At 41.9% G+C, this 16,509-nt stretch overlaps 1 protein-coding gene and 1 long non-coding RNA gene across 12 annotated transcripts in view; one reads left to right on the top strand and one right to left on the bottom strand.

Annotated features, from left to right (window-relative positions):
• Positions 1-4,183: 4,183 nt before the first annotated feature.
• On the bottom strand, positions 4,184-9,723 carry LOC129642102 (uncharacterized). The gene is made up of 3 exons (XR_008709535.1): positions 9,637-9,723; positions 4,731-4,823; positions 4,184-4,555 (listed from the first exon to the last, which is right to left on the bottom strand). It is a non-coding gene; the product is annotated as an uncharacterized LOC129642102 (long non-coding RNA).
• A 5,718-nt stretch (positions 9,724-15,441) lies between these two features.
• The window catches only part of CDC42SE2 (CDC42 small effector 2), a 118,392-nt gene continuing 117,324 nt past the window's right edge, over positions 15,442-16,509 (top strand). For 3 of the 11 annotated variants that reach the window (XM_055548253.1, XM_055548217.1, XM_055548213.1), the window contains exons 1-2: positions 15,452-15,596; positions 15,766-15,866. The gene's annotated coding sequence lies outside the window, so the exon portion shown is untranslated. Of the gene's footprint in view, positions 15,597-15,765; positions 15,867-15,890; positions 16,146-16,509 lie in introns of those variants that run through there. The other 8 variants (XM_055548224.1, XM_055548235.1, XM_055548244.1 and 5 more) reach the window with 5 other exon arrangements.

The raw sequence follows: 16,509 nt of genomic DNA, 5'->3' as shown, positions 1-16,509 counted from the left end.
ACCAGGCTCCTCTGTCCATGGGATTTCCCAGGCAAGAATACTGGAGTGCATAGCCATTTCCTTCTCCAGGGGACCTTCCTGACCCAGGGATCAAACTCAAGTCTCTTGCATTGGCAGGTGGATTCTTTACCACTGAGCCATCAAGGACGCCCCCATATATGTGTGTATACATATATATATATATATATACAAAATCTTATTTTTTACTGTCGACTACTTGACATATGGGCTTCCCAGGTGGCACTAGTGGTAAAGAACCCACCTGCCAATGCAGGAGACATAAGAGATTCCAGTTTGATCCCTGGGTCAGGAAGATCCCCTGGAGAAGGAAATGGTAACCCACTCCAGTATTCTTGCCTGGAGAATTCCATGAACAGAGGAGCCTGGTGGGCTACAGTCCATAGGGTCACACAGAGTCAGACATGACTGAAGTGACTGAGCACACCCTTGACACGTAATGGTCACTCAGTAAATAATTGTTGAATGAATGAATAATATTGCTCTTCATTTGTTCAGTTTAATGAAAGTGTGATATCTTATTAGATCTCCAAATTACAATTTAGCTTGATATTCTTCTGTTAAATACACAGAAGATTATTAACTCATGGAGAAGGGAATGGCAACCCACTCCAGTGTTTTTGCCTGGAGAATCCCATAGCCAGAGGAACCTGGCGGGCTGTAGTTCACAGGGTTGCAAAGAGTTGGACACAATTAAAGCGACTTGGTTGCACAGAGTTGGACACGACTGAAGTGACTTAGCAGCAGCAGCAGCACTCATGCATTAATAATTCACTGATATATACTTGTTTTCATTTAAGTTATTATTTCCATAGTGAAATCCAAAGAATGGGTAGTAGCTATGGGAAAATGTTTAAAAAAACAGAATTGAATTCCAAGATATTTTTTGCTTCCACCTTCTACTAAGTGATAATAGTTGTAGTAAATTAATCTCTTCACCTCTTTAACATTTCTGCTTATTTATTGTAATTAGGGTAAGTTGTCTTCTGAAGTCAGTAGCTGAGAATTCATTTGTGTATTCTTTCTAGAGAAGTCCATGTATGTTTACAAGAAGGTTATCAATTGCTTTCCAAAGAGTTTTATGACACATTTTTTAGTATCAGCTTTCTTCTTTGAATTTCACTCAATTCCTAATGGAACAAATAGCTCCGTTTGTACAGAAAGGGAATAGATCAGCTCAGCAAGCAGCGTCCATCTCACTCAGGGCCAATCTCATGGTATGCATCCTGTGCAGTCACATAGGCCCCGTGTTCGGAAGGACGCTAAACTTGGTTTAATGTTCTGCTGTCACTGTCTTGATATTCTTAATTTTTTAACAAAAAGTCATGCATTTTCATTTTGCAGAAGGCTGCACAAATTATGTAAGCAATTCTGACCTCACAACTTAGTCATTTCTACCATATTTGTTTTTCTGGTTTAGCTCAGCAGGCTTATTATAACTTCAGCCCATAAGAAAATACATTTTTTTATCTATGAACAGTTGTTCTGAATTGTCTGCTGCCCAAGTTTACACCTGCAGTGTTTAGCCTTTAAAGGAGCCACCGTTAGATCCCAAGAACAACAGAAGTCAGCAAACAATGAAATGATAGAGTTTATGTAGTGTTCCCAATAGCTATTAAATTAGAATTCAATAAACTCCCATTGTTTTGAACAGAGATCTTAAAGTTGAAAGCAAAAGAATGGCAAAAGTTAGATCATACAAATACTAACCAAATGAAAGCTGATGTAGCTTTAATATCAGGCTTTAAAACAAAAAGTACTACTAGAGATAGAGATACACTGCTTAATGATAAAAAGTCCAGGCCCCGTTCACTAGGAAGTATACCATGACTTCATAAGGGACAATCAAAGTTATTCCTGTAATACACAAAAAAAGAGAGAAAGAAAGAAAAAAAATTGACTATTGATGACTCCAACTTGAGCCAGCCGAATAGGTTGATACAGATAGCTGGAATGGATTTTGTTGCTTCTGTGGAGCACATCCACAGACAAGCAAGTAAGCTGATGGGAAGACCCAAAACAGTAAGAAAATTATGGGAATAAGAAAGAAAGGACAAGGATTAAGTTAGTCCACAACTCCTCTTCTTCCAAGAGGAGACCTCAAAAACATTCTTAAATTTGAAATTTGATGGATACCAGAGCTTACAGATGATTACCTCTGTGTTTTTGTTTGTTTTCTAATTTATTTGATTTTTGGTCCTATCTATGCTCACTGTGTTTTTTTTTTTTTTTTAATCAGTCTCCATGATTGATATGGATGTTCCAGACACAGGCCATCAGTTCAGTTCACTTCAGTCGCTCAGTCGTGTCTGACTCTTTGTGACCCCATGAATCACAGCATGCCAGGCCTCCCTGTCCATCACCAACTCCCAGAGTTCACTCAAACTCACGTCCATCGAGTCGGTGATGCCATCCAGCCATCTCATCCTCTGTAGTCCCCTTCTCCTCCTGCCCCCAATCCCTCCCAGCATCAGAGTCTTTTCCAATGAGTCAACTCTTTGCATGAGGTGGCCAAAGTACTGGAGTTTCAGCTTTAGCATCATTCCTTCCAAAGAATACCCAGGACTGATCTCTTTTAGAATGGACTGGTTGGTTGGATCTCCTTGCAGTCCAAGGGACTCTCAAGAATCTTCTCCAATACCACAGTTCAAAAGCATCAGTTCTTCGGTGCTCAGCTTTCTTCACAGTCCAACTCTCACATCCATACATGACCACTGGAAAAACCATAGCCTTGACTAGACGGACCTTTGTTGGCCAAGTGATGTCTCTGCTTTTCAATATGCTATCTAGGTTGGTCATAACTTTTCTTCCAAGGAGTAAACGTCTTTTAATTTCATGGCTGCAGTCACCATCTGCAGTGATTTTGGAGCCCCCAAAAATAAAGTCTGACACTGTTTCCACTGTTTTCCCATCTATTTTCCATGAAGTGATGGGACTGATTGGATTTATTTATTGTAACTCTTATTGGTTACAATTTTACTTCTATAAAATTGTCCAGATTCATAATCAAGAACAGCTTGTTCTTGCCAAGATTGTATACTAAAATAATATCTCATACAAAGGAGGAAAAAACATTTGGTTTTCTCATACAAGATTTTATATATGGATTGTTACACATTGGTATCTCCTTGTTCAACCACCCGGAGACTGGTAGAAATCAATAGTGTTTGATGTACTTACCATGTACAATTGAGGCTTGAAAAGGAGAGTAAATATCATTATTCCCATAGTTCATAGTGGTTCCTAAATCTAGCTGCCTATTAGAATCACCTGGACACATTTTAAAAATTCCCAATGCCAGATGAATTTTCTTAAACATATTACTTGAGTCTTTACCTTTTTCCTTCCTGTCCCAACTAAAAAAGCAGTTTAAAAGCAGTTGTACTTCTCTTGCTTTTATACCTGAAAAGCAATTTACTGGGCATAAAATTCTTGAGTCACACTTTCTTTCCATAAGGACTTTGAGTTCTTGAGGATGTTATTTTACTGACTTTAATCAGGAGAAATCTGAGACTGTTATTGTACCTTAAACTTTTGTCTGGCAAACTAAGGTTTTCTTTCTTTATCTTTGATTCTCAATAATTTTTTGCTAGGAATATGTCTCATATTATTTGATCCATAACAGTCAAAATACCTTTTATTTGGAGAAAAAGTGTTCTTGATTTATGTCTTTAAAAACTTAGGATGGTCATTTGTGGGGGAAGGGTTTTTAATTTGTGAGGATGCCAATTATATATATGTTGGGTCTACTTTCTTATCTTCCTTAACTTGATTAAGAGTACTATAGATGATCTAAAGCAAGCATCAGTCCAAGTGGAAAAATATTAGAAACATTCCCTTTAAAAACAGGTATAGAAAAAAATGTTTTTTTCTGTTAAACCTTAGACTGGTAGCCCTAAGCAGTGTGGAGGCATAAGAATTGGCAAGGAAGAAATTAAGTGGTCAGTTGATATGCCATTGATATGATTGTTTATGTAGACAACCTAAAATAATCTAAAATTAACAAGATGTTTTATGTAAAAATGAGTTGCATTCCTATATACTACTAGTAGCAAACAACTAGAAACATAAAGAAAAGAAACTTCTAATAGTAATATTAGAGAGTATCAAGTGTGTATGTGTGTGTGTGTGTGTGTGTGTGTGCGCGCGTGCACGCGCGCACACGTGGCCGACTCTTTGCTACCCCATGGAGTGTTGCCCACCAGGCTCCTCTGTCCTTGAAATTTTCCAGGCAAGAATACTGGCATGGATTGCCATTTCTTACTCCAGGGGATCTTTCCGACCCCAGGGATCAAAGCCTCATCTCCTGCATTGCAGGCAGATTCTTTACTGTTGAGCCACCAGGGAAGCCCTAAGGAGTAAAACTAACAGAAGATATCCAAGAACTCTTAAAGAAAAATTTAAAACTTTGTTGAGAAAAATATAATTCATAACAATTACACCACACTAATGCAAGGTGTTAATAACAGGGGAAGCTGGGGTGGAGGATGAGAACTACATGGGAACGCTCTACTTTTCAGTCAGTGCTTCTGTAGACCTAAAAATACAAAAAAAAAAAAAGCTCTGTTAATTTTAGAAATGCACTTTTAAAGACTATATCAAATCAGATCAGATCAGTCGCTCAGTCATGTCCGACTCTTTGCGACCGCATGAACCACAGCTCGCCAGGCCTCCCTGTCCATCACCAACTCCCGGAGTTCACTCAGACTCACGTCCATCGAGTCAGTGATGCCATCCAGCCATCTCATCCTCTGTCGTCCCCTTCTCCTCCTGCCTCCAATCCCTCCCAGCATCACTTTTAAAGACTATATAGGGATGCATAAAACAAAGAAAAAAATAATGAATAAACATAGCTGCTTATCAGAATTCTTAACAGTGACTTTTAATATTTTGTATCTCTTTCTTTTTTTGTGTGTGTATCTCTTTCTTATTGATTTAAAATGTATCAGTTAATGGAATATAAAAGTAGAACTGAGTAATTTTTGATGAGCAAAAGAATATGTTGGGCAGATCTTGCCTAGAGCAGGAAGATGTAATTAACATCTTTGAGTCTCTTTCACTTTTCTAAACCAAGAAATCACTATGGAAATCATTCTTTTTATTAAAGATAACTATTTAAAAAAAGAAAACAAACTTTCATTTTCCCCAATTGAGGAAATTCCCATGAATTTGTCAAATGGCTAAGATGTTAATATCATCCCGCAAATAAGTTAATTTTCTTTCTAAGATACCATTCTCTTTTCAGAGAGTCTCTTTTTATTTCTATTTGTATATAACCTATTTTTAATAGAGTATGCAATTTATACCATGATAGAAGAGAAAAATGAAAAAAAGAAAAAATATGTCTAGGAGACAATACATGAATAGCAAAGTAACTCATGGAATTGACATTGACCCCTGAATTTCAGGTATGTACAATTATTGTTCATAAGGAGACAAACTTTAGTTAATAATAAAAACTGTTCAGATTAATGGGAAATTAGGAAGAAATCAACCTTCACACGCTTTTTTAAAAGCAAAACAGATATGCATGAAATAATCATGTCGGTACTATAATTCCATTTCAGGTTTTCATGTACTGCCCTTTATAAGTAAATGCTACATGCAGCTTGTCAAGTAAGTTATCAAAACAAGAATATTTTGAAGTTCAAAGGTTATATATGATATACTTATGATATGTCCGTATATGTAAACTTTGTTCTTTTAAAGCAGCATCTTTGGTACATTTTGTCTTTCTGCTCTACTTTTTATCATCTTCTGAATAAATCCAAACTCCTTCACATGCTCTAGCCTCTTTCGACAGGTCCAGAATCATTTCCTCTCTGTGCCCACAGTAACCCTTCTCTGAACTGCTCTCATTCTCTGGTTCCCTAAGGGCATCATACTCTCATCTCACCCTGATTTCAATCAGGTTGTTTTTCTATGCCAAAAAAAAAAAAAACTCATCCTTCCTTTCATTCGTGGATAATTCTTCTCAAGCATCTGCTCTTTTTGGAATCATTTTCGTATCATCACAGGCTGAGTCAAATGTCCTCCACTAGAACTATGTCTGTGATAATATTTAGCAAAGTGTGCCCAACTTCCTCTTCACACCAGGGTAATGCTGGAGCCGGAAGCTGTGGTGGCAGCTTCTTGATTCTGTAGCTTCCTGACTAGAACTAGAGCCAGAGCTGGGGGTGAGCAGAGTCTGTGTGATTGCATGGTGAGGGGTCAGAGAATGAAACACCTCTTTTTCTGGAATCCCACATCTTATTCTAGATGAAAGGTCAGAAACAGACAAGATAAGAAGTTGTTTGTAGGTTCAAGAGGCAGAGCCTTGGAAGACATCAGAGGCAGAGGGACGTCAGGGGTAATGTGAGATGGAGAAAGTGATTGGAATCCAGAGCAGTGCTGTATTTGCTGGTTTGACTTGTCCTGCCCCATTCTTCACTCCCATCCAGCTTAAACGCAGACTTGCATCAATAGATCCCCCCGGCCTACAATGGTGCCTGCCACACAGTAGGTTGGCAACAAGTATCTGTTGAATTGAGCCCTGTTGAATTAACCGTCCTTTAAAGACCATTCTTTAAAACCGCTCACAAAGGATACTTTGCTAGGAAACTTTTCCTAATCCCCACCGAGAAAGATTCTGTTTTTACCAGTACTTGTGTGTTTTTTGGGTAACTCTCATTTTCGTTGCGTGTTATACCTTGTATTATATGTGTTTGGATATGTCCTATTTTCTTCTGTGTATCTACTCTAGGAGCAAGATCACTGTCTGGATCATCTTTGAAGATCCTCATAGAAGTGTCACAGATTTTTTGCAAGTCCTTCCGTGGTTGCTGTGCAGTGCCTGCTGTTTTCTATAGTTCTGATTTGCTTTAGTCCTCATTCCCACATAACAGAGATAATGACTTAGAAAGGCAAAAAAAAAAAAAAAAAAAAAAGCTTCTGTAGAATCCAAAAGTCTATACCATTGTCTTCAGAGAAAAAGCAAAGGAAATAAATATATAATCTTTTATTAGAGTTACTTTGAAAATCAACAAGTATTCTCTTATGTGAGATAGGTTTTTGTTTTAACCCAGCTCTCATGGTTGCCCGGTATTACTTTGACTATGTAGCTCTGATTTGTGGTATGTTTTGGAATTTAAAATTAGAAACCCATGTACCACTGATACCCTACTCCCCTGATTGAAATATGACTCACTGCAGCTAAGAACTGATGGTAAAACAACAATGACGAAAACCCAAATCATCTGGGTTTGGTATGTGCCAGAGTATAATGTGTGTGCATATATGTTCTCATACCTCTGTAATTACCTATCAGTCACCTATTTATGTTTATTTTAGATTATTCCAAAGAGTAGAAGATAACTAATTGAAATATTTATTTAGAGGTCTAGTACTGAGCCGTCCAAGTACTATAGCCACTGGCTACATGTTGCTATTGAACACTTGAAACATGGCTGTACTGAATTGAGATGTGGTATTAGTTTCATATTTTTACTTTTTTCTTCATGTGACTACTAGAGAGTTTTAAAGTACAAGTGTGGCATGCATTATATTTCTGTAGGATGGCATTAATTGCATTTATGCCATAATAACTAGAAACATTGCAAAAGACATTGTGAAAAGGGTGGCCAGTGGTGAAAAAAATCCACCTGCCAATGCAGGAGACACAGGTTTGATCCCTGGGTCAGGAAGATCCCCTGAAGAAGGAAATGGCAATCCACTCAAGCCAAGTTATCAGGAATTCCAGTCTTTTTCCTTAATTCCCCTCCTCGCATATTCATAAGTGACACAGGCTTATTTACTAATGCCTGAGAGTTGATCCATTTGTCTATGGATTAACGAGTGGCAGTTCCTACAGTCTTGAGGCTGGAGCCTGTCTAGAGAAGGGTTAATTCAGTGACAGGCATTATGTTAGTTTTCTATTGCTGTGTAACAAATTACCATCGGTGGCTTAAAACAACACCCATTTATTAGCTCATATTATCTGTAGGTCAGAAGTCCAGCATGGTATGGTGTTGCTGAATTTTCTGCTCACAGTATCACACAGCTGAAGTCAAGGTGCCTGCCAGTCGGAGTTCTCATCCGGAGACTTGAGCCGGGGAGGAAATCTGTTTCAAAGCACATTTTTGTTGTTGACAGAATTCATTTTCTTATAGGTACAGGACTCAGAGGTCCCTGTTTCCTTGCTGGCCACCAGTCAGGGGCCACACTCTGCTTCTAGAAGCCTGGAAAGGAAAAGTATTCCTTTTCGTGTGCCACATTCCTGTCTTCATGCCAGCAATGGCAAATTGAACCTGTTTCATGCTTTGAATCTCTCTGGCTTCTTTTTCTGCAACCAGCCATGGAAAACTCTTTGCTTTTAAGGGCTCAGGATATGGGATCAGGCCCACCCGGATGGTCTTACTTTAAGGTCAACTGTGAGGTAACTCCCAGGTGGTGCAGTGGTAAGGAATCCGCCTGCCAATGCAGGAGATGCAAGAGACACAGGTTTAATCCCTGGGTTGTGAAGATCCCCTGGAGAAGGAAACGGCAACCCACTCTAGTATTCTTGCCTGGAAAATTCCGTGGACACAAGAACCTGGAAGGCCACGCAGTCCATGGGGTGGATCACAGAGAGTCAGACATCACTGAGTATGAGGTGTGACATAACATAATTGTGGGAATGATATCTCATTCTGCTTACAGGTTCCAAAATTTAGGGAATGGGATATTGAGGGTGGAGCAGGTGATGTGTTTTCAGCCAACTGCCTAGTACAGTGCCGGGGATATACAGTGCATGCACCCTACTACAGAGGTAATGACAGAAAGCAAGCAGAGTCCTCCCAGCTGCTTAGCTTAGCTAATCACAGGGCCAGAAGCAAGAGCTGAAACACTATTAGGGAGTAACACTCACTGGAGGAGACGTGGAGGATGCGATGTGAAAGTTCCTGACTTGGCCACCTTCTACTTCTTTCAACTGTACCACCAAATTTTACTCATCACCACCTTTCTTTATGAAAACACACGTAGCTCTCTGTGCTAGGGGGAGGTGTAACATGTCTGTCCTGCCTGTTTTAAGGGCAGGAGTGTGCAGGCACTTTGAGGTATGTGGAGCCTCCATGTCCCATTTTGCTGAAGCCCTGATAAAACACAGAGATGGGAGTCCCCCTGGTGTCTGCTGAATGGCTTCCCCACAGGTTCTGGGGGCCAGTTCTGCTAGTTCCTCTGGGCCAAGGAGCTTCCTCCAGGTGCAGAAGGAGCACTCCCCTGGCCTGTAGCAGACTTCACCCCCTCTAGGTTACCCGAATTTTGAACTCTTGCTTTCCCCATGCTTGTATGCCAGTACTCAGCTCAAGATTCAATATGGCTCCTGCTCTCCCTGGGAACACACCTTTAACATGCCAATTACGGAACCTTGGCTCGCCAAGCTTTGTATTCCCTAAAGTGCCACATCCCCTTTCTCTTTATTGCCTCTGTTGTTGACCGAGAGATTTCTTTTAGCTGATTCATATTTTTAACCTTAACAAACATATAGAAGAAACTTTGATCACTATCACATGTGGAAAATCTGAATTACCTGCTATATATAGGAGTTAACTATAAAAGAGAAACAAAAAAAGAAATTCTTCATTACTTGAGGTCTCTCACCTGACATAGCAGAGTGATTCTCAAAAGGTTCCATTCTTCCTCTCTGGTTGTCCCCAGAAGACATTTCTGTTACAATTCCTAGCTCTCTTTCTGCTTGTTTTTGTTGTGTTTTAAGCTAAGGAGCTACAATGTAAACTATATTACAGGCTACATATTGAAGCTCTGTGAGCTGCATGTATCCCAGGCTACTTCCCCTCTTCTTCTCACCCCCACCCCTCTTAAGTGTGCTACCTCAAGTCATCTCCCACACCACCATAAGATGTACAACCACAGTTTAGAAAACACAGACCTGGACTTTCTTCTTCTCAGAGACCCACCTCAAATTCCTCTCCCTCTAAGAAACCGATACAGACCTCAGCGATCCCCTCAGCTACTATGCTATCTAATTATTCAAATGTTGCTGTGTGACATTTCATTGAGGACAAAGACCACACTTTATACTAAGTTTTCCCACAGCATTTGGTATGCTACCTGGCAAACAGCAGGCATTCAAAGGATATTTGTGGTTTGATGAGCAGCAAGGGTCAACTCTGGGTAAGACTGTAAAGCGGGAGTCTGACTTAGGTTCCTCTCCTACCTGGTTGCTCCAGTCACAGAAGGGCCATGACCTGTGGTCCTCCTTTGAGGCATATTCTCCTTTCTCAGTAAGTTCCGTGTGCTTCGTGATTTTCCTCAGTCTTCCCAAACCACACTTTGTGTGCTGTGTCCCATTATCTTGTTGATGAATTAGCTAAGGAATGTGGTGTTGACAACTAGATTTTACATTGCTTGACTCTGTCTTGTACATCTTTTTGGTATCCTCTATCACACCAAAGACAGATCACATATGCTTAGTAGATGCTCAACAGATATTTGTTGTGTAAATAAATGAATACCAGTTGTGTAGTTCGTGTTGTGGAGTGTCCATGATGTATCTTCAGGAAAAAAATACGAGATCCTCAAGCTAAGTCATAGAACATTGGTCAAAGGGATTTCCTAAGTCTGTTAACAAGTATGGAAACGCTTTGTAGTTTTGACTCAGAACAGTACAAATGAAATCTTCCCTCTGCCTTTTCTCCCTCCTTTGATCCACTTCTCCAAGTTGGATGTTCATTTCAAGGAGCTAAAGCCTCTTCAGCTTTACATGAAACTTATGGTTCCTTCTCTGTAGCCCAAGCAATTTATACATACTTGGCATTCAAATCTGGACATATTGAGAATGAGAGTGGGCACAAATAACTTTTAAGCCAGGTCGAGAAGTACACTGACAAACAAGGAAGTATGGCCATACTATTTTGAAAGTAGTTACTTGGTAGTGGTTTGTCCCCTTTCAGTTAACTCTAAAGCTATTCCAGGTCTGGGCCTTATTTCTTTTAGCTTCCTTTGTTGCCTAGAACTGTGCCTGGCACGTAGTGGTGGTAAAAGAAATGTTAGTGCAGTTTTTTAAAATATTCATGTAATTGCATATAATACTATCTTGATGCAGAACTCAAACAGTCCCAGTTGGGGCCGATTATGAACCATTTTCTCAGTATTACAAATATAGGGCAATGAGCTTAATTATATGCTTGTGTGAGGATAATAGCTAGCATTTACCAGCACTGAGCATGTGCCAGGCCCAGGGCTAAGAATTTTGCTTGAGTTCTCTCATTGATTCCTTCAACAACTCTTGGAGGTAAATACTACCCCTGATTAAATGAGAAGAAAAGACAGGTTTAGAAAGATTAAGAACTTTGGTCAGGGTCACCCTGCTAATTATGCATCAGAGTTTGAACTCCAGACTCTAACCCTATATACCATCTCTCCTATATGTGGTAAATAGCTGGTACTGAATTTTGGAAAGCAGTTAAAAAAAAAGTAATAGTATACTTGTAGGAAAAATCCACTTCCTGTAAAAATTTTAAAGGAAAATTTACTTAAGAGATTGCATCATTAGGCCAGTGTGGTAGCTACGTGAGCTCATGAGTAGTGATAGCAGTTCGTCAGACCAACAGATTGTTTTCTGTTGTCCCTGGTACTAATGTTTCCATGGGTTAAGGCACAAATATACCATGTTAGTTTTGTTGAGATCATTTTCTTGTTTGTGGACTAGTACGCGTGCAAACCATCTTATTTCATACTGTAACAGTTGCATTTAACTTTAGCAGTATGTGGATGAATTATGAACACTTGTCTATTTTCTATTGTGTCTTTTTAAAATTTATTTTGGGTTGTGCCATGTCTTCGTTGCTGTGCAGGCTTTTGTCTAGTTGCAGCAAGCAGAGGCTACTCTTCCTTGTAGTGAGCAAGATTCTCATTGCAGTGGCTTCTCCTGTGGCAGAGCACGGGCTCCAGAGTGAGCGGGCCTCAGTAGTTGCAGCCTGGGGGCTCATGGTTCCCGGCTCAAGAGCGCGGGATGAGCAGTTGTGGCGCAGGGTAGTGAAGTTGCTCCAAGGCATGTGGGATCCTCCCGGACCAGGGATCAAACTCGTGTCTTCAGCATTGGCAGGTGGATCCTTTACCACTGAGCCACCGGGAAAGCCCCCTACTCTGTCCTCTTCAGATAAGTTTTTACTTATCAACAATGTAAAGAACAGTACAGACACATCATCATAATGACTTCAGAAAAAATTGTTTGGTACTATTGTAATTACAAACCATGTTTTTACATTAATGAAATATATAGAATCAATGTTTTTTCAAATAAAAGCAGTTTATTCAATTTTATATAAAAGTAATCTAAATTATAAGGGATCATCTGTAGCCTTAGTTTTAAATCAGAAAGGATAAATTATATATGTGAAGAGACTATGCCATAAGTATAATACTGAGCAAATAATCATATGCACAGACTTTCATACAAAATGTATCCTTTGATTGAATGGAATTGTCTTCTTAACTTTTTTTCTACTGGCAAGTAGTATATAGGAATAGCTATAGCAACTGAAATTATGTATTAAGATATTTGATCACACATGATGTGTTATAAACTAAGTATGAAATATCTGGAAATAAATAATTTTACATAAGTTTACATAATAAATTCTATCATGCATAAATGATAGGGAATGTTATTACTTAAGGCCTTCACACAAGATGACTACATCTGTAATTCAAAGGAAGGATTATAAATGTATATATCAAGTTCAGGAATTACCTGTTTTCTTTTTGTCATAGGACTTTTTTTAATTTTATTTTTTTAATTGAAGTATAGTTGATTTACAATGGTGTGGCAATCTCTGCTGTACAGCAGAGCAACTCAGTTATATATATATACATTCTTAATATTCTCTTCCATTATGGCAAGATATGGACATTTTTACAATTAATGGGTCTTTTTAAGTTTTACACCAGAAAGTTTCCTTTAATTTGTCTTCTCCAGTGAAATAGAATACCATGATCTCAGTGGTTAGAAAAACTGCATTGAAGGTCAAGTCATCATTGTACTCAAGAGTAATCAGAAAATCAAAATGCTTGTGTTATGATGTAGATAGGAGTCTTCTGGTTAATTGATAGAAACAGGAAAATATAAAATTGGTCATTTTTTGATGCTTTGTACTTTTTATTACCTAGAAGATTTTAATTTTTTTTTTCCCATTTACTCTAGGCACTTGTGATAGATCAGTTAAACAGAACAGACGAAAATCTCATCTTCTGTTGGGGAAGACAGACATTAAAAAATAAACATACATAGATAAATTATAAAGATTTTTGTAAGATTTTAAGTGTCATGGGAAGAGAAGGAGCAAGCTGGGAGGATTGAGAGTTGGCTTTGGGGTGGTTACATTTTTTTTTTTTTTTGGCTGCTCTGGGTCTTAGTTCTGGCTTGCCGGATCTTTACTTGTGGCATGTGGGATCTCTAGCTGCGGCATGCAAACTCTTAGTTATGGCATGTGGGATCTACTTTCCTGACCAGGGATCAAACCCAGCCCGCTGCATTGGGAGCATGGTCTCTCAGCCACTGGATAACCAGGAGAATCCCCTGGTGTACAGTTTTAAATAGTGTGGTCAGGCTAAGCATCAACATTTAAGATAAGATTTGAGCCATGGGAAGAATGTTACCTGCAGAGAGAAAGCTCTGCCAAAGACCTATCCTGGAGTATACAGGCGATTGGAACTGGAGTCAGAAAGTAAAACAAAAGGCCAAATCTAAGGGCTTTGTAGGTCACTGTAAAGACCTTAGCTTTTACAGTTTAGGAAATAGGGAGGCAGTGGAGGATTGTGACCAGATGAAACAGCAGCTGGTTTTCCTGTAGGAAGGTATTCTGGTGGTAGTGGTGGTGGTTTTTTAGTTCTACCAGTTTATTGCTACCAACCCATCTCCCTCCACCCTCCTCAGGCATGCCTGCTCAGTCGCCTAACCCCATGGACTGCAGCCCCGCTAGGCTCCTGTCCATGGACTTTTCCAGGCAAGAATACTGGTTGGGTTGCCATTTCCTTTCCATTTCTCTCTATTTTGTTGGTGGTTGTTGTTTTTAAATTAATTAATTTGACTGCCTGGGCTCTTCATTGCAGTTTGTGGGCTTCTCTGTGTACCAGCTCAGTAGTTGCCAGGGCAGATTTAGTTCCCCCTGTCCTTAGTTCCCCTACCAGGGACCAAACCCTGTGTCCCTGCACTGGAAGGTGGATTTTTAACCCCTGAACCACCAGGGAAGTCCTTTTGATTGTTGTTTGATAATAGACTGCAGTAACAGTGGGCAAGAAGATCATTTAGTAGGCCACCCAAATATAGGCCAGAGAAGATAAAAGTGATGCAAGTGAGAAGTGGTCCGAGTCTGATTTATTACAACCAAGAGACCTTCTTGACAGTTTGGAGCTGAAGAGAGAATGAGGAGCCAAAGACCAAAGTTTTTGACTTCAGTAACTAACTAGAAGGACTGCAGCATGGTTTTGAGTTGCTTTTTGAACAAGGGAGAACTATAATTTAGGGGGAAGAGAAAACTAATGTACTAATATCAGTCAAGATGGGGAAGACGTACTACGTTATATTCCAAGTATTGTAGGCATTGGTGGAGGGTTGGCTGCTAGAAAGGGGCACTCTTAAGTGTTTGATTTCTAGGACATAGAAAATAGTACAGATAAGGGAGTCTCACAGATCCAGTGTGTGCGTGTGTTCGTCACTCCAGTCGCGTCCGACTCCACGAACTGTAGTAGCCCGCCAGGCTTCTCTGTCCATGGAATTCTCCAGGCAGGAATACTGGAGTGGATTGCCATTCCCTTCCCCATTGGATCTTCTCGACCCAGGGATTCGACCCTGGTCTCCTACATCGCAGGCAGATTCTTTTATCCCCTGAGCTACAGGGAAGTCCTAATTTTATGCATATCAAATGCCAGGTGGATATTCTCGGCCTTAAGACAGGTAATGATGGATGCAACAATTCTTAAGTTTCCTTTTTTTTTTAAAGGGTGGTTTGGTGATTTCAGGGCAAGTATCTCTCAGCTGCTACTGAGAGGCGGTCAGTCAGACGGCTCAGCGCCGACCCTCGTCCGCCTGGGAGCGTCTGCACTATTAGTGCAGGCGCCGCCTCTCCGCGCTGTCTGGGGAAGGGGCGCGAGCCGCCGCGGCGGGCCGCCGGCCTGAGCGTGGGGAGGGGCTCCCGAACGTTCCCACCCAGCCCCGGTCGCCATCTTCCGGCGCGTTCTTTCCCGCGCGGGCTCCAGCCCGGACTCTCTGCCCTCTGCTTGTCCGGGAAGGGGCTTCTAGCCCGCGGAGACCACTGGCCGGGCGCGTCGCGGAGGTGCGGGCCAGAGCCCATCCCCGCAGGCGGGGCAGGGGGCGGGGCCAGCCCGGCGGCAGCTGCGCGGCGGCGCGGCCCTCCCGCGGCTCCCGGAGCGCGCACCGCCTCTCGCCCCGCCTGCGCGCGAGCCTGGGCGTGGAGGGAGGGGCCAGGAAGCGGCGAGCGCGCCGGGGAGCGCAGCTGCGGGCGTGGGGGGACAGCAGCCGCGGAGCCGGCGCCGAGAGCGGCTGCTGCCGGAGCGAGCGGTGGAGACAAAAGGCTACGGTGAGTGCATCTCCGGCCCGGGGCGCGCCCCGGGCCTCCCACCTCGCCCTCGCGGCCCCTGGGGCGGAGGCCCGACGCCCTGAACCCCTACCGCTTAGGGCTCCGGGGCGAGTGCGGCCCGGCCCTGCCCGCCGTGCGCTGCGGGCTGAGCCTGCGGCTCCATTTTCAGGTCTGGGCGACGTCCTCCTGAGGACCGTGGCTTTGGTTTTTCTTCCATTCCTTCTGGGAGAGGGTTCCAGACTCTGTTCCGGATTCAAGACTGGCGGACGGGTGAGAGCCCACTGCCCCCCTGTTGTAAAATGGAAATGAAGGCTCCCCCTCCCCCAAACTTTGCCTGTCTGGAAGTCGGGAGGGTGGTGCAAGGGGCGGGTGGAGAGGGCCCGGGTCCTCCAGGTGAGAGTTTCGGCGGGGCGGGGCCCGCGGCTCGGAGTCGGACTCTAGTCCGGGGCGTCCGGCGCGAGCCGCCCGCGGGTCTCGCCGCGGTTCGCTTTGGGCCGCGGAGAAAAAGCCCTGACCACCTCCGAAGAGGAGCTCGTCCTACTCTTACAGGTTGTTTTATCCAGCGCTTGCCGCTTTACTAGTGATTTTTTGGTAGCGGGTGTGGTAGTTAGCGGCTCGCTGATGCCGCATGAATAGGTGAAAAGAGCCTCGATACGCTGACTTAAGGTGTACAGGAAACATTGAGAGTCCTCTTTATTTTAACTGCTGCTCTTATTTTAAGTGACACGCTTTTGAAGGGGACTTTGGTGCTAATGTTCAGTTTACAAAATTAACATTTTGTTAAAGGGCCTGACATAGTAGATGCTCAGTAAAACGCATGAAAGTGAATTTTGAAATGTCAGACAGAGCTGATCTCATAGCTAGTAAAAATTTAGGCACAGACCCTCTTGATTCAGAAGGAAAAAATTGGCAA

The sequence above is a fragment of the Bubalus kerabau genome, chromosome 1 (genome assembly GCF_029407905.1).
Source record: "Bubalus kerabau isolate K-KA32 ecotype Philippines breed swamp buffalo chromosome 1, PCC_UOA_SB_1v2, whole genome shotgun sequence".
Classification (NCBI taxonomy): domain Eukaryota; kingdom Metazoa; phylum Chordata; class Mammalia; order Artiodactyla; family Bovidae; genus Bubalus; species Bubalus kerabau.
The sequence above is the reverse complement of the archived record's forward strand: the minus strand, read 5'-3'. Positions and strand labels throughout refer to the sequence as shown.